Genomic DNA, 21,091 nt, shown 5'->3' with positions numbered 1-21,091 from the left:
GCCCAGATGTTCTGATGAACATCTGTGGGCTAGGAGGTAAAAAGTGGAATGGCTTTCGACATGCCCCGTTTGATCTCTATTATAAAAACAGAAAAGCTATTTCCAGTCTGTTCCAATCCTACTGGAGGGAGAAGGAGGTAATATGAGCTTGCTACCAGCCTGGGACCTGCAGGAGCGCACTTATTAATATTGGTACATTCTACTACAACATTTACTTCAAAGCATGGTACTATGACACACCCTTATATACATGGGTGTACTTTTTGGCATAGTTATATGTAACGCTTTTTTTCTTACTAAACTTTACTACAACGGCATCAGAATACAAAGTAGCTGTACTCAGGGCTAATTAATACATTTAATATTTAGTTAATCTCTCTGAGTTCCAGGATCATTGCATCTCATCAAAGTTATGTGATTCTCACATATCCCATTATTTATATGTTCCCTTTCTTCAGGTACGTATCTCTAAATAATATTGCAGTTATTTTGGTTTTGGCTTGGATTTGTTTGTTTGTGGTTTTTTTTCTGTTACAGGGTAGTAGGTAAGAGAAAGGACTGAAGCAGTTGTGGATGAAGATTGCGTGTTTTAAATAAAGCAAACACTATCACAAAAAGCAGAATCACTTGCTCTGGTGATTAAAACACAACGCTGATGAATGTTTCATTGCCTTGTTGCAGTATGAGATGATCCAACTCTGAATATGCATTTCCTAGTAAAAGCATGTCAGTCTCTTGTTTTGTGAAAGTTCAGTATATCATAAGGTGACATTGATTAGTTTTTTAAAAATATATATATTTAAATACAGGATAGGGTATTGGCTTATCAGATTTTTTGGTGTTTATTTTCTTTATACAAGACCGCTCTTAGAGGCTTAAGATTTCTTTTAAAAGAACTGATAAACATTTATTTTTTTAATGTCTATGTCTGTTTTTTTTATATGTCTATGAAAAATAGAAAGTCTTGCTCATAACTAAAACAAAAGAACCCTGACTTTGCTGGTGTTTTTGAACCAGCCTTTTAAAACTAGGACATCCACCTTGAAGAGAATCCTAGGAAGAGAACATACAGAAAAATAGGTCACCTGGTTGCCCATTAGGAAATACACCCACCAGGAAATTATGGTCAGATTGAAGTATGAGAAGAAATGTAGGAAGGGGTATTAGGTTTTAGATTTGAGGTGATACAATCTAGATCAGAGGGAAGGATGGAAAGCGGGGTGTGGAAAGGAGCTAGCAGAGAAAAGATATCGTAGAGTCTCACGTTGATACTGGTATATCTTTGCAATGAGTCATAAAACTGTGATTTAGGCAGTTCTGGAGGCATGACAGAAATGCAGCGTGCTTTAAGGGTGATCTGGTAAAAATTCTCACTGGAAATGCATCCTTTTGAACGTTGGCAAAAAATGAGGCACCGGTCCTACGCCCCACAGCTATTTCTATGAGAAGCTAGGAAAAAGTTGAATAAATGATTCTTTTAATCCCAGCTTTCTCCTTACAATGCTTCTTTGAGGCAGATAAACATTTAGCTATGTACATATACATATGGTGACACTGAACATACAAAATTAATGAATGTTGTACTCCAAAACTGCCAAACTCTTAGCATGTACTTAGTAGAAATGTGTTACTTGAGACTTAAAAAAAAAATTTAAAAATGGGATAATTCCAAAGGGACAAGCAAAAGTCATGGTTGCATCCACAGATTGAATCTCTTTTCTGCAAAACATCAAGTAACTTCTTTCAAATTTTCCAAAAATGTTCTTACATATATTCAGCATATATAACAATTTTTACTCTTTTTTTGGGAAACAGTTGAACCATGCTGGCTGAAAATCAGTCTTTTGAAGCCAATCACTTTAACCCAAATGATCACAATTTTATCACATCTCAAATAACTGAGACTGCAAAACCGCAGTGTTACAATGTTACAAGTGACAGACAGTTTTATCTATAGACATCCCTATTGATACTCTTTTTTATTTGCTTTTTGCAGTGCACTACTTTAATCTTCTCTAAGGAAAAGTACAAAGACACAAACCATCTGATGAACCCTGCAACAGTCTGCCAGCAGCAGTCATCAAATCAACAAAAATGTGAGTTAAAAGCTTTTCTCTAGAATTCTACTGGTAGAGGTGGAATAAGTATTCTATCCTTATTTTTTTTTCACAAGCTCTTGGAAATTTTAGAATAAATGACAAAGAGTGGAATTCCAGCACTGAAAACAAGTATTAACCAAAGTCATTCTCTGGCCAGGGTTTGTACTTATTTTTATTTTCTGCTGTTGGAATGGAGATCAGTTACTGTGGCCCTGATAAAAGCTTCCCACATTACTTCCTGGTAAGTTTATTTTTACTATGTGGTAAATGTATTATTCACCCTGCAACTAATTCTTAAAACCTAAGGCTGTTAATTGAGTCTGCAAGCATTCTGGATCAATATGGGCAGTAAGAATTATTATTTAGGATTAATTCAGCAAGGGAATGTCAGATTAAAGCCTAAAAAATATCTGTCTTGTGGTCTTTTCCTAAGAAAAAGCAAAGTCATTATTTTCTTTCTATGGATTAAAGTATCTTCTTGCAATATTTTAATTTCCCTTTTCTTAGACTGGAATATGATAGGAAGTCCAAACTTCAATATCAATACTGAATTTAGGAAGAAGTATAATTTACTATTTCGACCTAGATTAGTGTGCAGTACTAGTCTCCTTCACTTGTACTTTTGAGTGCAGTAGTATGCTATTATATGTGCGTACATCCATGTGGAAGGAGAAGCCCGTCAGCTTTTGGATTTTTTTTCTTCTAAATCTTCACTTCTGTCTGACTTCTCACAGGCAAGGTAAGATGGAGCTTAGTCATAGTGCATATTAACCTCTTCAGGTTTCTAAAAAGATTGCCAGAAAAGTTATTGTAAAGCTTCATCCCTCCTGTTTTCCCGAAATCCAGCTATTACAGATCCCTTTTCAAGCCCCCCTGTCCCTTCCCCCGCCCCCAAAATCAAAACAGAAAATGGGCTCTGATGGGAGGTGTTCTCTATGGATAATTTGTCACTCAGTGGCCATGATTATGTCAAAGTCTTCTGGAGTATTGTCTTTGATTGAAAAACTTTTTTTTTTTTTTTTTTTTTTCAAAAATATGACTGCATTTTTTTCATTTGGATCATCTTCCCAAAAGTTTTTTCCATAGAACACAGGATGATCATTTAAGAATATATTAAATGCATTACTTGTACACATGCTAAGGTTTCAATTGCTATTAGCAGAAATCAAAGCTGAACCTTAGAAAACAGTTCATTAGACTAAGTGAAATGTGTTGATGACCTTGGAATACTCTGTGTGCGCTAAAAAGTATGTAATATCTTTAGCTTCTTGGCAGGCTAGATTTTAAGGGCATGGAAACAGAATAACATTCTTACCCACAAAGGTTTAAATTTCTGATACTGTTTTGCTTTTCCTGTAAACTATTCTAAACGTCTTAATATGGTGATTTTATTGGAACTTCATTTTTAAAATCATTTTCTTAAAGGAAGGAGAAAAAAAAAGACACAACATGAATATGTGAAATTACCATACAATGTTTTTTGTAAATGCTTTGTGTAACGTTTTTGCAGAAAGACTTGGCCATTTAAACTGTGTTTGTCAGTTTGGATCATTTTATTGATTATCTGGCAATGAATGCTAGTAAACAGATTGACATTTTGTTTCTTGGACTTCGTCTGTTTCTCATATAGAGACTATTAGCTGGCTATTTTGAGACTGAGAAAAATGTTAGTTTTATAAATAAAAAGACTTGTTATGGCTTAATTAGTAGGTTTTTTGCAAGGACTTTGAGTATTTCTCTCTATGGTTTCAAATCTTTCCACATAACATGGACTAGTTTACAGGATCATCTGTATGACCTCAAAGCAAACTTTATTAACATTGTTTTCAATATAAATGTTTTCTTTAAGATGACTGGACTCTAGCATATGTCTCCTTGTTCTGCAGGCTCTTATTCTGCGATGGCATATTCTTTTAACTTAACATTTCTGATTCATATGAAGTGCTTCGCTTTTGCTGTAGAAAGTTGGAAGCTAAACTCCCGTCTTTCAAAAGACTCATCTAGAAAAGTTGCTGCATAAATGTTATGAGAAGTACCATAAAGTTTTGTTACATTTTGCATTAATTATCTAGCATAGCTGCTCAGCTGGCTGGCAGGGTGAATATTGACTAATACCATCCTGTTGAACCAGCATACATTTTAGGTGAAATATTTTACTTTCCAGTTGGGATTTAGTATTCAGCAGAATGAGTGAGTCCCAGATGTGGAAAGTTTATTGCATGTTTTGCTTTGTATATTTTTTGTAATGTATTTACTTATCAGACCTGTTCGTGTTTTGTTTTTCTCTCCTGTCTGGATGAACTGGCAGATAAGATTGCCACACAGTGTTAGAGTTGCATACATAAATGAGATCTGCATAACGGACACCAGCATAAAATAAGATGACTTTTGTGTGCACTGTAGAGGTAGCAACATACAAGCCAGAAAACCCACAGAAAACACAAATCTGATACTGTATCAAACATTTAAATTAACAAAAAAAATTCTGTTCAAGAAAATGAATGCACACAGGAAATCTTGGGCATAAAATTTAGACTCAGTTAACTAGTTTTTCCATACAGTTGAGGAGAAATAAGAGGATGAGTATGGCTAATACAATTAATTCAATAAACAAAATAGTCAGTGCTCATTGGCATTTGTGAAGCGAACCTGAGGTTGACAGAAATGCATTCTAGATGTGGTAGGACAAAAGTCTTAACTGGTAAAAATACTTTTGGATATTTTTAAAATGAAATGTGAAAAATCATGTCATAGGACTCCAGTTTTAAGTGCAAATATTATCACTTCTGCTGCAAATTTTTAGCCTGCCTGATTAATAATCTTTATACTTTAGTCACTGAATAAAGAATAGTGCATATAATCATGTCTTGCCACTTACACTTTGTCAGCTATAGCATGCATCTTTGTTATCACACGGATGACAATTATGTATGGGCAGAAAGGATAATAAGCAGCATTTTTAATACAATGTATTTTAAAGTCCTGAAGCATAAATTCTTCAAAATAATATGGGAATTCTCTTTTATAAAATTATTTTCTAGGCAGTACTCTATACATATGGTGGAGAATTTACAGCTTTATCCTGAGCCTATCAAAAGCTCAAATGTATACACCTACAAATATGTCTACCCAAATAAACCTTTGAGTTAGAGTTCTTATATCCCAGACTGCCCAGTTAAAGCCAAAACTAGGAAAAAAATGCGTAGCAAGATCACTTGTCTGCTGTTGCTCAAAGAAAGTTTACACTTGAAAATGGTTGTGCCCCAAAATCAAAGATCCTGCATGAAACATTACTTGCACTTCAGGCCTAGGGGCAGAACTCTCAATTATTTCCATATGACCAGTATTTTTGGGATTGTGTTCATCTCTTCAAAGGCAAAAGTAAAAATTGTTAAATTTAGGGAGCCCAAGTCATGTAACTTAGCATAGATACATATTGCACTACTTCTTTCATAAGTCCCAGAGCTGTGAAAAGCAAAAGAAAGTTGGCTGGTGGGGGCACATACATCTCACTGCCAGGCCATATGTATCCCCCACAGAAGCACATCTACCTACTCTGAGATACTTCAGAATATTTATAAGAGAATAACTTTATGCTATTCCTGGGGAATACACTACCCTAATACTGGCAACATAAATATGTTGGGTTATGTTGGAAAGGGGAGGAGAGTTTGCTGCTACTGTATGTGGCCAGCCATCTGTATTAGGATGTTTTAAAAGAAGCTGGTATCACCAGATCTTAAAAAAACAAGATCAAAGCAAACAAACAAAAAAGAGGTATGAAAAGTTTTACTTACATACTACATGTCCTTGTGCCTTCTTTATACAATGGTAACAATCTAGTTAAAATAATTAATTTTTAGATGCTAAGATTACCTCATTCAAAAACCTGTATTTTAGTTAGAAAGTTTCACTTTCATTTGGCCAGAGATCATTCATGTTAAACAAACCTCTGGGCAAAGCATCTGCTAAAGCATTGAGCATGCTATAGGATACAAAAATATACAAGCAGTTTCAGGAGCTGAAGATGGAAGCATCATTTTCCCCTTCTCATGAGCACCTTCTGTTTACTACCTAAACTGCAGGGATCATGTTTGTGTGGTGTTGAGTGGATGGGTCAAACAAAAGAGAACCAAAACTCTGTCACTCTGTGTTTCTCACATAGCAGGGGCAATAGCTTAAATCTCCTTTACAAGCTGCTGACTTCATGAAGTTTCTAGAAACTTTAAAATATTTTGATACCTCCGTTACTTTAACAAATTTTAGCTAAATCTGGCTAACTGTGGTTATAGGGTGCTAGACCAATGGACGAGCAACTTAATCAAAAAGCTTCTTCCCAGAGGATGGTAGTGCTAAAAGGCAGTAAGCAACTTGTTCGTGCCGAAACTGGGTTTAAAGCAGTCTTTGCTGTGAAACGGATGTGTGCAGATTTAAAAGAAACACATATTGCAGACAAAAGAAACATTTAACACTTGTTGCCTAGAAATTCTGAGAAATGATGAATTACAGATGCTAGTAAGACTTCTGTAGTTGCAGATAACTAGATGAAAGACTGTACACCTGCTGAGCTACAAGAGAATATTTCAGAACTCAAGTTTGTGGGTAATAGTAATTCAAAAAGATTAAAGTGGATATGTTAAAATGTCTTGTCAGAGATCCAGTAATGGTGCAAAGGACTGTAAGTGGACAAAGGACATCAAGACCTGAAATGGTTTTTGAAACATCTATCTACTCTCATGATTTTGGGATCAAGCTTAAATGCCAATGTTAGGGAAGTTTTTCAGAACTTTTTTTACTATGTTGATTTTGGGGACAAAGAATGTTTTACGTGTAGAATAACAGACTTCCTAATACACACTCAAGCCTGATATGGCACAAATGAGGCGCCCAGCTTCTTATATCCTTATGTTACAGGGACTGTGCTATGTTGCAATCAACTCAACTTTGCCCACTTCTCCTACAAGCATCCTGATGTTTCCATGCATCAGTCCCCTATGGAGTGTGCTTTCCAAGTCAAATCATCAAATCCTTACTTTCCTTTGTGTGATCTGATTCTGCCTTGATGCTCTTACTAGCCATTATCAAAAGGAAGTTAATTTAGTATCATCGTTTGCTCCATTCTCTTAAAGCAAGCCTAATATGTCCCCTCCAAACTCAATAATAATTTTATGTACATTGTGGTGCAATTTTTTGACATTTCCCACCTTCAGCTCTCTTGTCTCTACTTGAATTGTGAAAGGTTTTTTGGACAGGGTTTGGCTTGCTTATATTTAACAACTTTACAGTACCTGACATAAGCAGAATTCTTAGTTTAGGATCCGTGGATGTAATTGTAATACTTATAAATAAATAATCTGAATTGGCTAAAGGGCCGGAGTACGATCTATGTCCATTCCAGAGCTGAGCTCTGAATCAAATGCATGTGATTCTCCTGCAGGTACTTGAATACAGAGTGCTAAATGTTTTGTGGGTTGGTTTTTTTCCCCTCTTCATGCTCCGTTTGCAGCTACATTCTCTCATGGGATACAAGCAACTTTGGTGGACTTCAATGGGAATTATTCATATTTTGCAAGTGGAGAGCAGAGCCCATGACTGGACTGGAGCCAGCATTCTTTAAAAGTTCACATGCCTTGTATTGGCTCTGTAATTTAGAATCGTTCTGACCAAACAAAGGAGGAGCGGGGAATGAAAAATAGTAGCAGCTGTTCCAGTAAAAAATTCTAAGGGTTAACATAACATGATGTAAACTATTTCATGTGTTCTTCCTACTTGCCCGTTTTAATCAGAAATGAGTAAGTAGAGCCTTATATGCAGTGAACTTGAAGAATGCTAATGGGATGTCTGCATCGTGTTGTGCTCAGAGTACTTATGCCAGAATAGGAAAGCCTTTTATTCTGTAATTCTCTGAGGCAAGAACGAGGCTTTCTGAAGAGTTACTTTAAATTTAAACTCTCATTCTAATGTTAGACAGCCTGTTGGATCTCTGAGTTAAAAATTGCTTCAGCTTTAGTTACTAGAGCCAGATGTAACATTGACCTTAAATGGTAAAAGCTCCCAAGAGTGAAAGAGAGGCTGGCCTGAGGGGAAAAAGAGGAATAACTGAAGTTTTAGGTAAGTAATCTCTATAACTGAGAATAAGCTCTTTTTCAGCCGTGAAACAGAACGGAACCATATTTCCTCCTTAAAGGTACAGTACCTTGTTGTTATGATACTGAATAGTTGGTTCTTTCTACCTCTTCCCCCTTGCTCCCTTCAAATTCTACCTCCTCTTGAAATTTTAGCTGCTTAAAAAGTGGATGCAGTTAACAAAACCTAGTTCTTCTTACATACTGTTTGGGAATATACAAGAATGAAAAAGAAAAAGCTGTGTTAATTATACTGAGACTTGATTAATCAAGGTACGTAGTCAGTAATTCAAGGCAACCTGATTCACAGATGCTATTATCTGTATTGTGCTGACCATTAGAGAGTCTTAGTTAGCAGCAGTACATGTTATAGGGAAATAGATATTTAACAGATTTATTTTTTCTTTTTTTTTTTTTTAATTGTATGACTTTCCTTCCCACATGCTTGCTTTTAACAGTGCTGGAGTTGTTCATTTCGATGGATTACTTACTCGTGTCTGGAACCTATCTTTTAAAAAGACACTTCCACAGCCATTTCTTTATATAGTATGTGTTTGCTTTTAATCCTATTAGAGGTAAATTAATACCATGAAGCTGTGTCTAATTGAAATGCTGTACAGAAAAAAAAAACAAACCACCTTCAAATTTTAAAGCATGTTTTCTTTAGTATGAAAAATCACTGATATTTCAGTCTTCAGTTTTATCTGTGCTGTTTGATAGGTACTCTGCACCGAAGTGTATTTTATTTTCTTGCCAAATTAAAACGCTTTTTTTGTCTTACTAATGTATACGTTAAGCTTTTTTCAGACAGCAGTATGTAAACAATATGAAAGAATTAGGTCATTACAAGGAAATGATAGCTGAAATTGAAGAATCAGGTTTCTGTTACTAATGCATATTAGTAAAAACTCGCATTAGTGAGTTGATTTTTCAAATTGTATATAGCATGGTTTCATTTGGTGAAAAATTCTCTGCAATCAGCAGTAGCAGATTTCCATCTTTGTGGAGTGATTAGACAGGTTTTAGTTTATGCTATGCAAAGATTGGGTGAATTTAGAGTTCTGAACATAGACTGTGTTCCTGCAAGTGTTAACAGTTACTGCATTTATATTTGATATGGTAGGTGTTTTGTATACTTTAACGGAAGTTAACTTCTTCCAGCGTCAAAAGATAAATGAACCTTACTTGTTAGAACATTGTTGATCTGGTTGCAAAACTTGTGTTTAATTTTCCTTTTATTTTTCTCTGGACTATCATTTGCGAACAGCTTGCTACTTTTAGGTTAATCTCCTAGCTGACCTTCATGTTTTAAATGAACAATTTTATTCCAAATCAACAATTATACCAAACTTGGAGCTTAATAATCTAACGATACAACCCATAGAAATCTGAGTTTATTAGAACAGTGGAAATTAAGAAACAGTCCAATATATTAAATGCTGAGTACTAGAGAATCCTCGCTCTTTTAATATTCTTGTATTTTCTAGCCTCCAGAGGCCCTCATTCTGATTTGCTGATCTTGCATGTGTTACTTTACATGTGAGATTTTCTGTACCCCTTCAACTTGTGCAAGGATGTGCAACTTCAGATGGTATTTAGAAGGCATTTAAGTTTTAATAAGTTATTTTTAAATTTGTTTATAGACTGGAGTAACTGATCTGTGTCTAACTCCTCCACATCTGAACTAAGTGTATACTTATAATATATGATATCTTGTAGCATTTCCGCAACTATTGTTCTTATTCTATACAGTCCTTTTTTATTTTGTAACTTAGAATATATGATATAGCGCCCGTATCTAAATTTATTTCAGTAAAGACGTTATAATGACAATAAGTGTAATTTAATACAAAAAGTACAGGTTGCTTGTTTGTAGATAGTGAAAATTGTGTGTTAACATTAACACTATGATAAAGTACCTAGGATTATCAATGTATTTAACCTACATAAATCCATCTGTTTTACATCCTTCTGGATTAAGCTCTAAATTGGCTGTGGGCATGAAACCTACAAACCTCCCCACCTCCTATCTTTTTATATGTTTCAGTCAGTTTTAATAACTACAGTCCTATTTATCTGGGACCAAAGCAGCAGAAGTTAAGGATTATCTGGCAGTCAGATTCATAGCTTCAATCTTTAGCACGAGCTTCTTCCATCCTCCTTTGGATCAATCTGCTTTCCAACAGCTTTTAATGATAATATGGTGTCTAATAATTTTTTGAAAAGCTGGATAAGACAGAGTATGGAAACTGGGGTATAGGGAGTTGGTACTGAGAAGAGACGGACATGAAAGCTTCTCATTTCAAGGGTCATATATATATATGTTCCTTACATGTCATGGAGTTCTCTGGCCTCATCTAAGATGCTGTTCTTAGAGAAGTCTGTAAGTCCAGGAAAAAGAAGCATCAAATGGCTTGCGAGTGGAAAGGGAAAAAACTCTTGCTGTTTTAAGGTTTGTGGGCTATTTAAAGATCTGGGGGATTTGTGGGCAGAGAAAGATCTCTTTTCTGTCCTAACTTGCAGCCTTCCTGTAAACTAAGCATAAGAATTTCCTTGTGATGTGCTCTCTGCTTGTACTTCCTTTGAAAAGTGGGTCAAAGAGATGTTTTGGATCTCAGTATCACTGACAGAAAGGAAATCTGAGTGGGTGATGGATCCTTGTAAGCTTATAAACTAGTGACTCAAGAGATGAATTATTGCTTATGTACACGTGTAGTGGAGAACTAAGACTGTGACTGTTATGGTAGCACTTTGAAATAACAACTTAGTTTCCCTCCCCGGAAAGCAGGTCCAAAGAATTCTGAAAAGGAGAGAGGGGTTTGTTACTTAGAGCAAGTGGACTTGTAGCCTCAAGTTTTGTTGGAGAGCTTGGACTCTAACAGCATCTTGGGATTTAATCCTCTTCAGTAGGTAGATATAATAGGCTTTTTCTTGATTTTTCTTTACTTTGTTTATTTCAATGTGTCTATCATTAATTTTACAATCTGGAAAATAATTTGAGAAATTCAGTTTTACATAGGAATTAACAAATGTATTAAGTATCTGAAAGATTTAAACAACAGCAAACCCAACAATGATGACCAACTCCACCCACCACTAATACCTGAAATCAAGAATACCTTACCATCTGCTAGAACTTTTACCTGCCCTTAAAATGTACAAAACCCAAAGTCTTTAGGTGTCACAAGTCATCAGGGACTTGTAATATTGTAAATATGATCACCTGTAGGTTTGGACAAGTAAGGCCTGTAGAATTTTTTTTTATGCTAACACAGATTGCTTGGAGAGGGGAGGATTAGAGAGGCAGGGAGGGAAACATGCAAACTTGGCAGGTAACGTGTTTCAAGTGTGCATGTAAACCTGAAATTTTCTTGCCCCAACTAATGCTAAAGCATATTCTGTTATGTTTTGTCATGATATAAAGTTATACTTTAGAATCCCTGTGCTGTCCCCTAATTTATGTGCAAATACGCTTACAGAGTCGCTATCTCATGGCTATAAAATGGGATCCACTGGGCTAGTTCCTGCAATTTCTGCAAAAAGCAAAGGATTTGAAAAGTTGATATAACAAACAGTGGGGGTGGAAAGGCATTTTCTGTAGGAGCTGTGCACTTTTTTTGTTACCAGTTGTAAGGTTTTGCATCCTGGAAGTGGACACATGGTAGACACATTCTGTGCTGCTGGGTCAAGTATAGCGATTGCTTTGGGCTAGGGGCTTGCCTTCAGAGTAAAATTATTACTGTTTATATTAGTCTGCAGAATGTTTTGTAGTGCTGAAGTTATACATGGGGAATTTGGCTCTGAGCCTTTGCTTTTGAAATCAGCAGCAAAGTTTCCATTCACTTTAGTGGTGCCAGATCAGGCTCTTGGTGAATACCACAAAGGTAAAGGCTATGTTAGTTAGCGGGAAATAAGAGTCTGAAATCTAGGAGAAGATGAGTAGGAGCAGTGGGTCCCTTTTTGCCCATCTTGTTTTGGACTCAGAGGGAGGCACTAAGAAATGGTAGGATCCGTAGAATGAGATCTGTTTCTGAAATTGTGGAAAAGAAATATCCATTATTTAGTTTTCAAATGTTCCCTCAGTTTCTCTGAAATGTCTCTGAAAAGGCGTTTTTAGAAGGAGGTGTATATGTGCAGGTAGTAGAATATAATAAAGCATGCTATGTCAATTAACATTTCCTGTTAAAAATTCCAAAGTTGTGCTGAACTGTGCTCTAACTGCTGAACAGAAAAATTACAAATAAAATGTCTAACCATAAATTGAAGAGCTTGTGGAGAGGAAGGGAAATAACTTAATAGCGTATAAAAATGCAGACATGCTTCACAGTTTCAAGCACTGAATTTCCCATATTTGTCTTTTCAAATAGTGAATGAATGTGACTCACCCCTGGGCTCATGAAAACAGCACGATATGACTAGGGGCCTAGTGGCAGTGGAGGGTGGAGTTTGCCCCAGGAGGAGGTGCTAAGACAAGTTGATGTTCTGCACATCTCAGACTGGAAAAATCTTGTAAGCAAACCTAAATATTGTGCTTAGCTTCCTATGCAAGTGTAGTTGTGCCTATCATCTTGACTTCCCTAAGGGCTGTTACAGTTAATAAACTTACCATTCCTGTTCTTTGTTAGGTATCATTATTAGCATTGCTCTAAAAGCTGTTTTTAGTAAGTGCAGTAGTCAGTGGAGCTGACTGTAGAAAACCAAGCACATGAATCAGAATTCCCAAGTATCTTAGATACTTAAAGCTTAAGATTGGGAGACTTGAAAACTGTTCTGTGTTTGTTCACTGAATTAAGTGAAAATATGTTATAGACAGGGAGGAAGAACTTGTGGTATATATTCTAAAACCTCAACATGTAAAAATCAATTTCTATGCTTGTGCTGAGCTTCTGGGACCTGTTTTGGAATCTCTCTTGCATAAAACACACCATTAAAATGTCCCTTCCAAAACATATACTGTGCGCTTATGGAAGACTCCCTGGAATATTAACAACCTTGTACCCTTATAAGAATCTCTTGACACTTCCTGTTGGATTCATTTTTTTAAGTCTGACATTTCCTGTTTAACAGGTTTTAAATTTTTTTTTTTTTTTGGTAAAATGGCAAACATCAACCATCCCACTTTATACAAAACTGACATATAACCATAACAGAAAGGTGAATAATACCTAAAGATCCTCCAGGAAATCTGTCCTGTTGCTGCTTGGTATTTCCATGGCTAGAAATGTGTTTAGAAATTATATTAAACACCAAGTGGTGTTTTTCACTGATCGCTTGTAGAAATGATACAGAACTTAAAGGACTCAGAGAAAAATACTATACCAGAGAAAATTAGCCTTTCTTATTATGAAAATGATGAATTGTATTTCCTCAAACCACGTATCAGGTCAAACTCTCACTTCTTGTAAATCACTGTTGCTGTGTTAGGAATGTGCAGAGCTTTGCCTGTGTGCATGAACTGTCTGTCTCAGTGGATTTTGATCGCTCCTGAGAATCTGGCTTCACTTAATATGAAGACAGTTTCCCTTTTTCTGTTGCTTAACAGGTAAAGATCAGAGTTGATCAGAGCAGGACCTTGTAAATTTCTTGCACATCTTTTTGCAAAATAGGTACAAATCAACAAAGTTTTTTGCCTAGTCTTGTTCTCAGGTAGTAGTTAGTGATATGCTTTCTCAGAACAAAGTCCTTTAAAATGCCCTACGCTTATCTGCCTGTTTATATGATTCAGAGGTTGTGAAGTTGGGAGGTTTTTTTCTTCCTTTTGAAGATGGGTACTGTACAGTCATCTTGTGTACTTATCTTCTGAGCATCTGCTTAGAAAATAAAACAACATGCCATTTTGACATCCAAGAAAGTCTATAAATAGTCTGTTGCTATGTTTAAATGCCTACACTCAGTTGCTATAGCAATAAAAATCTCAAAAATCATGTACGAATTACCATAGTGCATTACCAGCCCTTTCTGGGACAGGGAGATTGTGGGACTAAGAATATGACAAAGATGTTCAGTATATTAGAGGGCAGAGCTGCCACATAGTTCCAGGTGCCCTGTGTTGTTATCGGTGAGCAAAATGTGGCCTAACTGTATAAATCCCAAAGTGGCTGTGTCAAAGTTGGATCCCTACTTAATTCAGTTGCTTCTTCCTGACTTCTGTGCCAGAGTTCAATACTTGGAGCAACTTCCCATTTCCTTGCACGAGAAGTTGCTTAAAATCTTGACCTTTAAGAATTCCTCCGGTCCCATGATATTAAGTGTGAAAATCCGCATACAGAGCGCATCAGGCTGTGAAGATTTCCTCTGTGTAATGTTACAATAGTCAGTCTGAAACGCCCTTGCTCCTGAGGCAGCTATGGGAACCCTGCTATCAAAGAGAAAAGAAATGAAATAATAGCTAATGGAATCCTTAGCATCTCTCTGGGGTTCAAAGCCTTGAAAATTCAGTTGCTTCTTGAACAGAGCAGGAAATTCAACTTCCTTCATAAAACATAGCAAGTAAAGGAAGGCATGTTATTTTGGCGACTATAAATTCAGTTGCAGAATTCAGTTGTTACTTCAGTCATTTCTGTGCCTTGTTCTCTCTTTTACTGAGGAGGAACAAGTTAAGCAAAAAGGACTTGGAAAAATTCGACCTTGTTTGAAAGCAATATAACTGTTCTGTTCTCTTTATTCCTAATTGCTTGAAGAATCCTCAAGGTTCAGATGAGATTGGCTCAAACTGCGTAACAGTGTGCTGTTTAGTTTGAATATGGTAACCCACAACAGTCAGATAATTATTTCAAGTGTTTTCCTTAACATATGCTTTGAAGTCCAATCCAATTGAGAGATCTGATATCAACAATGTATCAGTAGTAGAAATACCCATTTTTACTTTTTGTTTCAGTCGTTAGATAGTGATTAATGTTCTTTTTCAAGGTTCACTATGCTGGTAAACATATAGCTGAAGTGATTCTTAGAGGCACTTTGGTACTCTGTAGTTTGAGGGCACACCTAAATCCTCCAATACTTCTAAGTACATTTGGGCTACTTTACTTTTGTAAAAAGTCTGAAGAAACCACTACCCTATACATGGCTTATAGCTTTTCTCAAACTAAGAGCTGCAGTGTTGCATAGATAATAGCAGCTCTCTCAATTCTACTACAGATTAGCTTGTATTTGCAACTTCATTACAGTATTTCTCTGTAAGAAATTTTGAGCATCTTTGGGATTTAATTTTCAAATTTTTTTTAAGTCTTGAGAAATTCGACATTTTGTAGCTTTATAGCTGCACAAACTTCCATGCACATGGAAGCATGCACTTTTTTCTTCCTCTATACAGATTCTTTGTTTACTTTTCTTCTCAACTGTTCTGCATGGGGTGCTGGAAAATCACCTTCTAAATGGGTTTGTTCTTAAACAAAAATGTCAACAGGACTGATCGCGGTTTTGGTTTGTTTGGGTTTTTTTGAACAGATCTCATAGAGGAGTCCAAATGTTAGATCCATAAATATTTATTGATACTTGTTTATTACATTTTTCTTAGAATTCCAGTGTTTATCTTTTATGTCAAGATTGGGAGGTGCTTCTGTGGTTACATACAGCGTGCCTGTAAAATTAGCACATCTATGCTTCATTTACAATAATGTAACTTTTACTGTTGACAACCTGTGGTTATATGAATAACCTAATTGGGGAGGGAGAGAAGGCAATGGGAGGAGATGTGTGGAAGTTATAAACTGTAGCTTTTTTATTTCATGAAACTGTCAAATACTTGAAATACAGAAACCTGATTTTCCTTAGAACTGTGTCCCATACGAATAGCACCATCACCATGATTTTTATGACATCAGTTTATTCTATATTTCAAAGCTATTCTGTATAGTCTCCTTTTCAGATGCTGGACCCCTGAATTTGCATCTGCCATGGAAATGCAAACTGTCTGATACATGCCATTCCCTGGGTCAGCTTTGGTTAAAGGTGATCACCAGCTTCAAAAGTTATTGCAGTGCAGGGGGGAAGAGGGGAGAGTAGAATAGACAGCATGGCTACATAAGCTTTTTACAAGAAAAAAATAATTATATGGTTGTTTGTTATTTTTCATTATATATTGTCCACTAGCCTTCTCTAAGTGTTAGCTGTGTATTTATTCCTTCCAAAATCTATTTTTGGTCTTGTTTTCCTTGGAATAAAGATTGTGCTGTTATTCTGGGTGTCAGCCAACTGTCCTTCCCTCTTCTTCCCTGCCCTCCCTTCATTCCCTCCCAGTAGCCTTTGAACTTGTCTAATGTGCTGAATTTGGCAAGAGAGGGTCTCAAAAGTATTACGTTCCTATAAGTGAAAATCAGTGGTGTGGTGAGAGGAGAGACCCAACTGAGTGCTGCTAAGGGGGAGAGGCACCACTGTGAGCTGAAATCATAATTGATTCTGTTTGATCTGCCAGCTGGCAACCTGGCATGTGTGAAGCTTAAATGCTGCCTCTTGTCCCTCCATGCTGGCAGGAGACTAGGGGACAAGTGAGCTTATTATGATGAAGGAGATAAGATGCAAAATCATTAAAATAAAATACCTGAAGAACAGGTTTTCTCAGCTGATGTACTTAGAAACAACTTGCTTCTGAATGTAGAGAAGAATATGTTAAAAAACTAACTGTTTTTGCACCGATATCTTAACTTTATTTTGGAAAACTTTTGCAAATATGTGTGAAACAGATAATGAAAGCTACATGCTGATAATTCTCCTGTGATTTCACACTAAGTTCTAATAATTGGTAGCAGTCCATATGTTTGTCATCTTTCCAAAGCAGTGCAGAGCACTGTTAGATTTTAAAACAGACCTTCATCTATTTTGCAGATTTTTCCATCAAGGATGCAATGCCTAAAGGGAAAAGATCTGAGGTTTCTGCAGACATTGAGAACAGGGTATAGACTCTACTCAGTCTGCTCTTAAAGCATGTCAGTCAGACTCATGGGAATGTTGTTAGCGGACAGGTTCTTCCCATGGAGAATAAATGTCATCCAGCCGGGTAGAGGCAGCAATTCTAATTAGACTTCCCTTATATAACAGATGTTTTGAAGCTCAGCCAGGGAGAATAAAGTAATATCCAGAGACAGCAGCCCTCATCTGCTTTCTGGTCATTTGGAGAAGGCAGCTGAGGATCAAGAAAGTCCGTTCTCTGAAAATTTCCTTGCAGCTGAAGTAGTTTCACCATTAATGATGTCCCTTTGTTTGTGCCTATATGAGGTCAGTACGCAAGCTTTAAGGCTGACAAAACTCCAGGAGTTCCACATCATGGACACTGCTCACTTGCACCTTCTCCTTTAGGTAGCCTTTTAATCACCTGTCATAGATTTATTTTTTTTCTTGAAAATATACAGCAAAAGACTTCACTTTTTCTCTGAAGATTACTTGGAATATGCAAATATTGTTTTTATGGGTCAGATCAGGTGTGCTTCACTTTTTTTTTCCCCCCTCTTGATTTCATGGATTTTAAATAACACTGGGAAAGCCAGCAACACTAACAGATGCTCACAAAACCAAAAAAAGATGGTAATCTTGTTAAAGAACTCCTCCTCTAACATCCTTCAGTTCACTTTAGAAATTCCTAGAGGCCCTTTTTGTTGAAGTTAACTTCAATAAAAAATGGCAGAATAAGATGTTCTTAATAAGATGTTCAGAATAAGATTTGTTCTTAAGCAAACTGACTACATGCTTTATTTCTGTTAGTCACTGATTAGTTATTCTGTGATTATTTGAAAGAAATTAACCTGTGGTAGCATCCTGTTCTCTTTTTTTTGCTTGATCATCTGTTTGGGAGGAGTTGTTTGTTTTGCTTGAACAAACAAAAATCCCCTTTTCTATCTAGATAACATTAAATTTGTTTCTTTTTATGTTTAAAACAGGAAGATCCTGCCTACAGCATTCCAACCATCAGCCTACTGAATTTTCACTATCCTTTCTTCATTTGTGCTACGGAGCACTATGCTGACCATGACAGTTCCAGACCTTAAATTCCTCTGATAGGTAATATTTAGCTTTCTGGTTGCATTTTAAATTTTACTTTGGTTATTTGAAATAGTTGGGCTAATTTCTCATTTGCAGGTCTCATCCAGTGAAGTTAACTGGCGTCTTGTGCATATAAGATTTATATAGGTCATCTACTAGTTATTCTGACAATTTTTAAAAAATATTTCAGTCAATTTTTGGTTGATTAACATGCATGTTGGCCATTTGCTAGTTTTTAAAGTGCTCTTTGTAAACGAATTTTAATTAAATTGTTAATTAAAAAATGGTATAAAAGTTATGGTATAAAAGTTATAGTATAAAAGCTATAGAGAAGATCTGGAACGCTAAGAAAACATTTACGTAAGACCAATTTCTGTGTTCATAACTCTTCTATTGAGGCCAACAGTGATAGCTTACTGTCTGAGAAAATGTTAATCCTTTGCAGTCCAGATCAGAAACTGAAGTTAATGAACTAGAAGATAAAAATCATTGGTGGGTTGCCTAACTAATGTTCAAAAGCTATATTTTTGTCCATAATGATCAAACATAATTCCCACTGAGTTCAGTGCTCTGCCTAGGTGGATGTTCAGGGGTGGAAGTTAAAACATAAAACTCAGTATGTAACTGTGTTCTTGCTAACAGAAAGTGCAGTATAGTTTGGGTATGTGACAAAAGTGAGATTTAGTTTAGAAGCTACTATTAGATAACATGATGAGTTCTACTATAGTGAATTAATAATTAGGACCTATTCTGAAGCAGTATTACACAATACCAACATGCGAAAAAATGCAAGTTCAGGTGAAGAAGTGAGATACAGAGGCCGGTTTCACTTAAGTGGATTGGAATGATAATTTTTTCTTCACAGTGGTAAATCTTAGCTATATTAGCAAGTGTTTCTTTGAAAAAGCTGAAGAATTTATGTTGTTAGTATTTTGAATGTTCTGAGGTTCTTAAATAGGTCTTTTGAAAGGGTATTGGTTGTAACTAAAACAAGCCATATGAAATTTTCTTTTTGCTTCAACTTAGTTCAAAAGCACACTTAACATGGATTTAGAATTGAAGTGATTTTCTCTCACATGGGTGACAGCAAAGTGTGGTACCATTCGCTCAGGTTGGCAAATGAATTGTTATGGAAAGTATTGTATTTGCCCTGTTTATTTATCTTCTAGTTTCTGTTGTTTCTTCAGAAAATCATTTCTGAGTTAACTGAATAATGAGAATTTTGGAAAAAAATCATAGCTGGCTCTACTTTAAATTTAAATATTTCCGTTAACAAAAACACAAAAATGGCATGTTCAGTTAGTAACTTTATCCTCTTTGTTCTGTAAAAATATACTTTTTTTTCTCCTAGAGAGTTAAAAACAAAACACTTGTAGGGAACACTTAGAAAATTAATTTGTGGGTTGCCATTAAGCACCATGGAAATTAAAATAAACATTGTTCTAACTAAGAAACATTAACAACAACAAAAAAGTTTGTGTTGGAAAAAATCTTTACATGCCTTAGAAACACATTCAACACAATTTGACATCATCTTATTTACGCAGATCAAACAGTATCATAGATTTAAATTTATATTTTTTTTGCATAGATAGAGACATTATATACCTTGTTTGTTAAGCTAGCTTGGCAAGTGTTACTTGTTTGTAGTCAGTTGATACATATTATAGAGAAGAAATAAAGGAAGGATATGAAAAAAGATTAGCAGAACATGCATTACGTGTTTATAGAAAACCTAGTAACTCTAGTTCTAGTTTTCTTATTTCTTTCAATTCGTGAGGCAAAACTATTGGGAAGATGGTTTCCCAATAACTACAGCCTGGGATTTGGATAATAGAGAAGACTAATAAAGAGAATTAAGATTATAATTATTAACAATTTAATTTCTTAGCCAATAAAATTAAGGATTAAGAGAAGGATAGAAGCTATCTCTCTTTAGCCCACTGTTCCTTCCCCTGCCCCAAGCAATTTGTTTGGAAGGTAATCTGAAGTAAGTCACTTCAGGAAAGGGGGTTATATAAAAGAAGGTTAATTTTAGCCTAATGAAGTTTGTCTCCGCAGGCTTCCCCTGCAGTCAGCTGGGAAGAGAGAGGTTCCTCCAGAGTGCAATTCAGACAGACTAAACTGAGTTCCTGAATTTTGGGCAGGAACTTAAGGTGGCTTAAAAACAAAAAAACAAACCAACCAACCAACCAGAAAATTTAGGGAGACAAATGGCCCTAGGATAAAAATAAGTCTCCATGAAAGGTCCCCTTTATACATATTCTCATGCCTCTCAATCTGTTGAAGGCAAGTGGTATTATAATAATACTTTTCTTGAAGTTGATGTACAGAATGGAGTAGTTTTAGGCTCTTTCTTCTCTTGCTCCTTACCTGACAAGAACATCAAATTTGGTGTTACTGATTTTGGTAGAAACATTTGAAAGAAATCTTAGATCAGTATTTAGCAACTGTATCCAGCTATAACCAAATTAATGAATCTTTGAATGAAAACAGCATTGTCAGTTGACAAGTACAAGCAGATTTGCATTGTCTGTAAGGATAAAATCACTTCCTCAGCTTATTAAGTTTTGCTTTCTTTATATCAACTCTAATAACTATAATAGGACTAATGTAAAGCTAGTGTTCACTTTGCTTTAACTGAATTGACAAAGCGATATAAGTAAACTGGAGAAAGTTTCATAATGGGTCCCAAAATACAATTTCTAAGGCAAAACTGCGAACACGAGAGCTTCATGGGGAAGAGGGATACTGAGATGATAATTTAACTTTTGGATATTGGAAAAATCGTTTGTCTTTTGAAAAGTTCTCTAATGCTTTTTTATGTGCCAAAGTAAAAAAAAGTTTCAAAACCCTCTTCTTTTTCCTTGAATAAATTGTCCTCTTAGTGAC

General features: G+C 35.8%; 1 protein-coding gene across 44 annotated transcripts in view; it reads left to right on the top strand.

Moving 5' to 3' along the window:
* IRAG1 (inositol 1,4,5-triphosphate receptor associated 1) overlaps positions 1 to 21,091 on the top strand; it is a 90,087-nt gene that overhangs the window by 8,197 nt on the left and 60,799 nt on the right. For 18 of the 44 annotated variants that reach the window (XM_074585987.1, XM_074585980.1, XM_074585962.1 and 15 more), the window contains exons 1-2: positions 7,618 to 8,210; positions 18,097 to 18,217. The gene's annotated coding sequence lies outside the window, so the exon portion shown is untranslated. The other 26 variants (XM_074585986.1, XM_074585975.1, XM_074585948.1 and 23 more) reach the window with 9 other exon arrangements.

Source organism: Larus michahellis, chromosome 4 (genome assembly GCF_964199755.1).
Source record: "Larus michahellis chromosome 4, bLarMic1.1, whole genome shotgun sequence".
In the NCBI taxonomy this organism is placed as follows: Eukaryota; Metazoa; Chordata; class Aves; order Charadriiformes; family Laridae; genus Larus; species Larus michahellis.
Note: the sequence above shows the minus strand (reverse complement) of the source record. Positions and strands in the feature narration are given on the sequence as shown.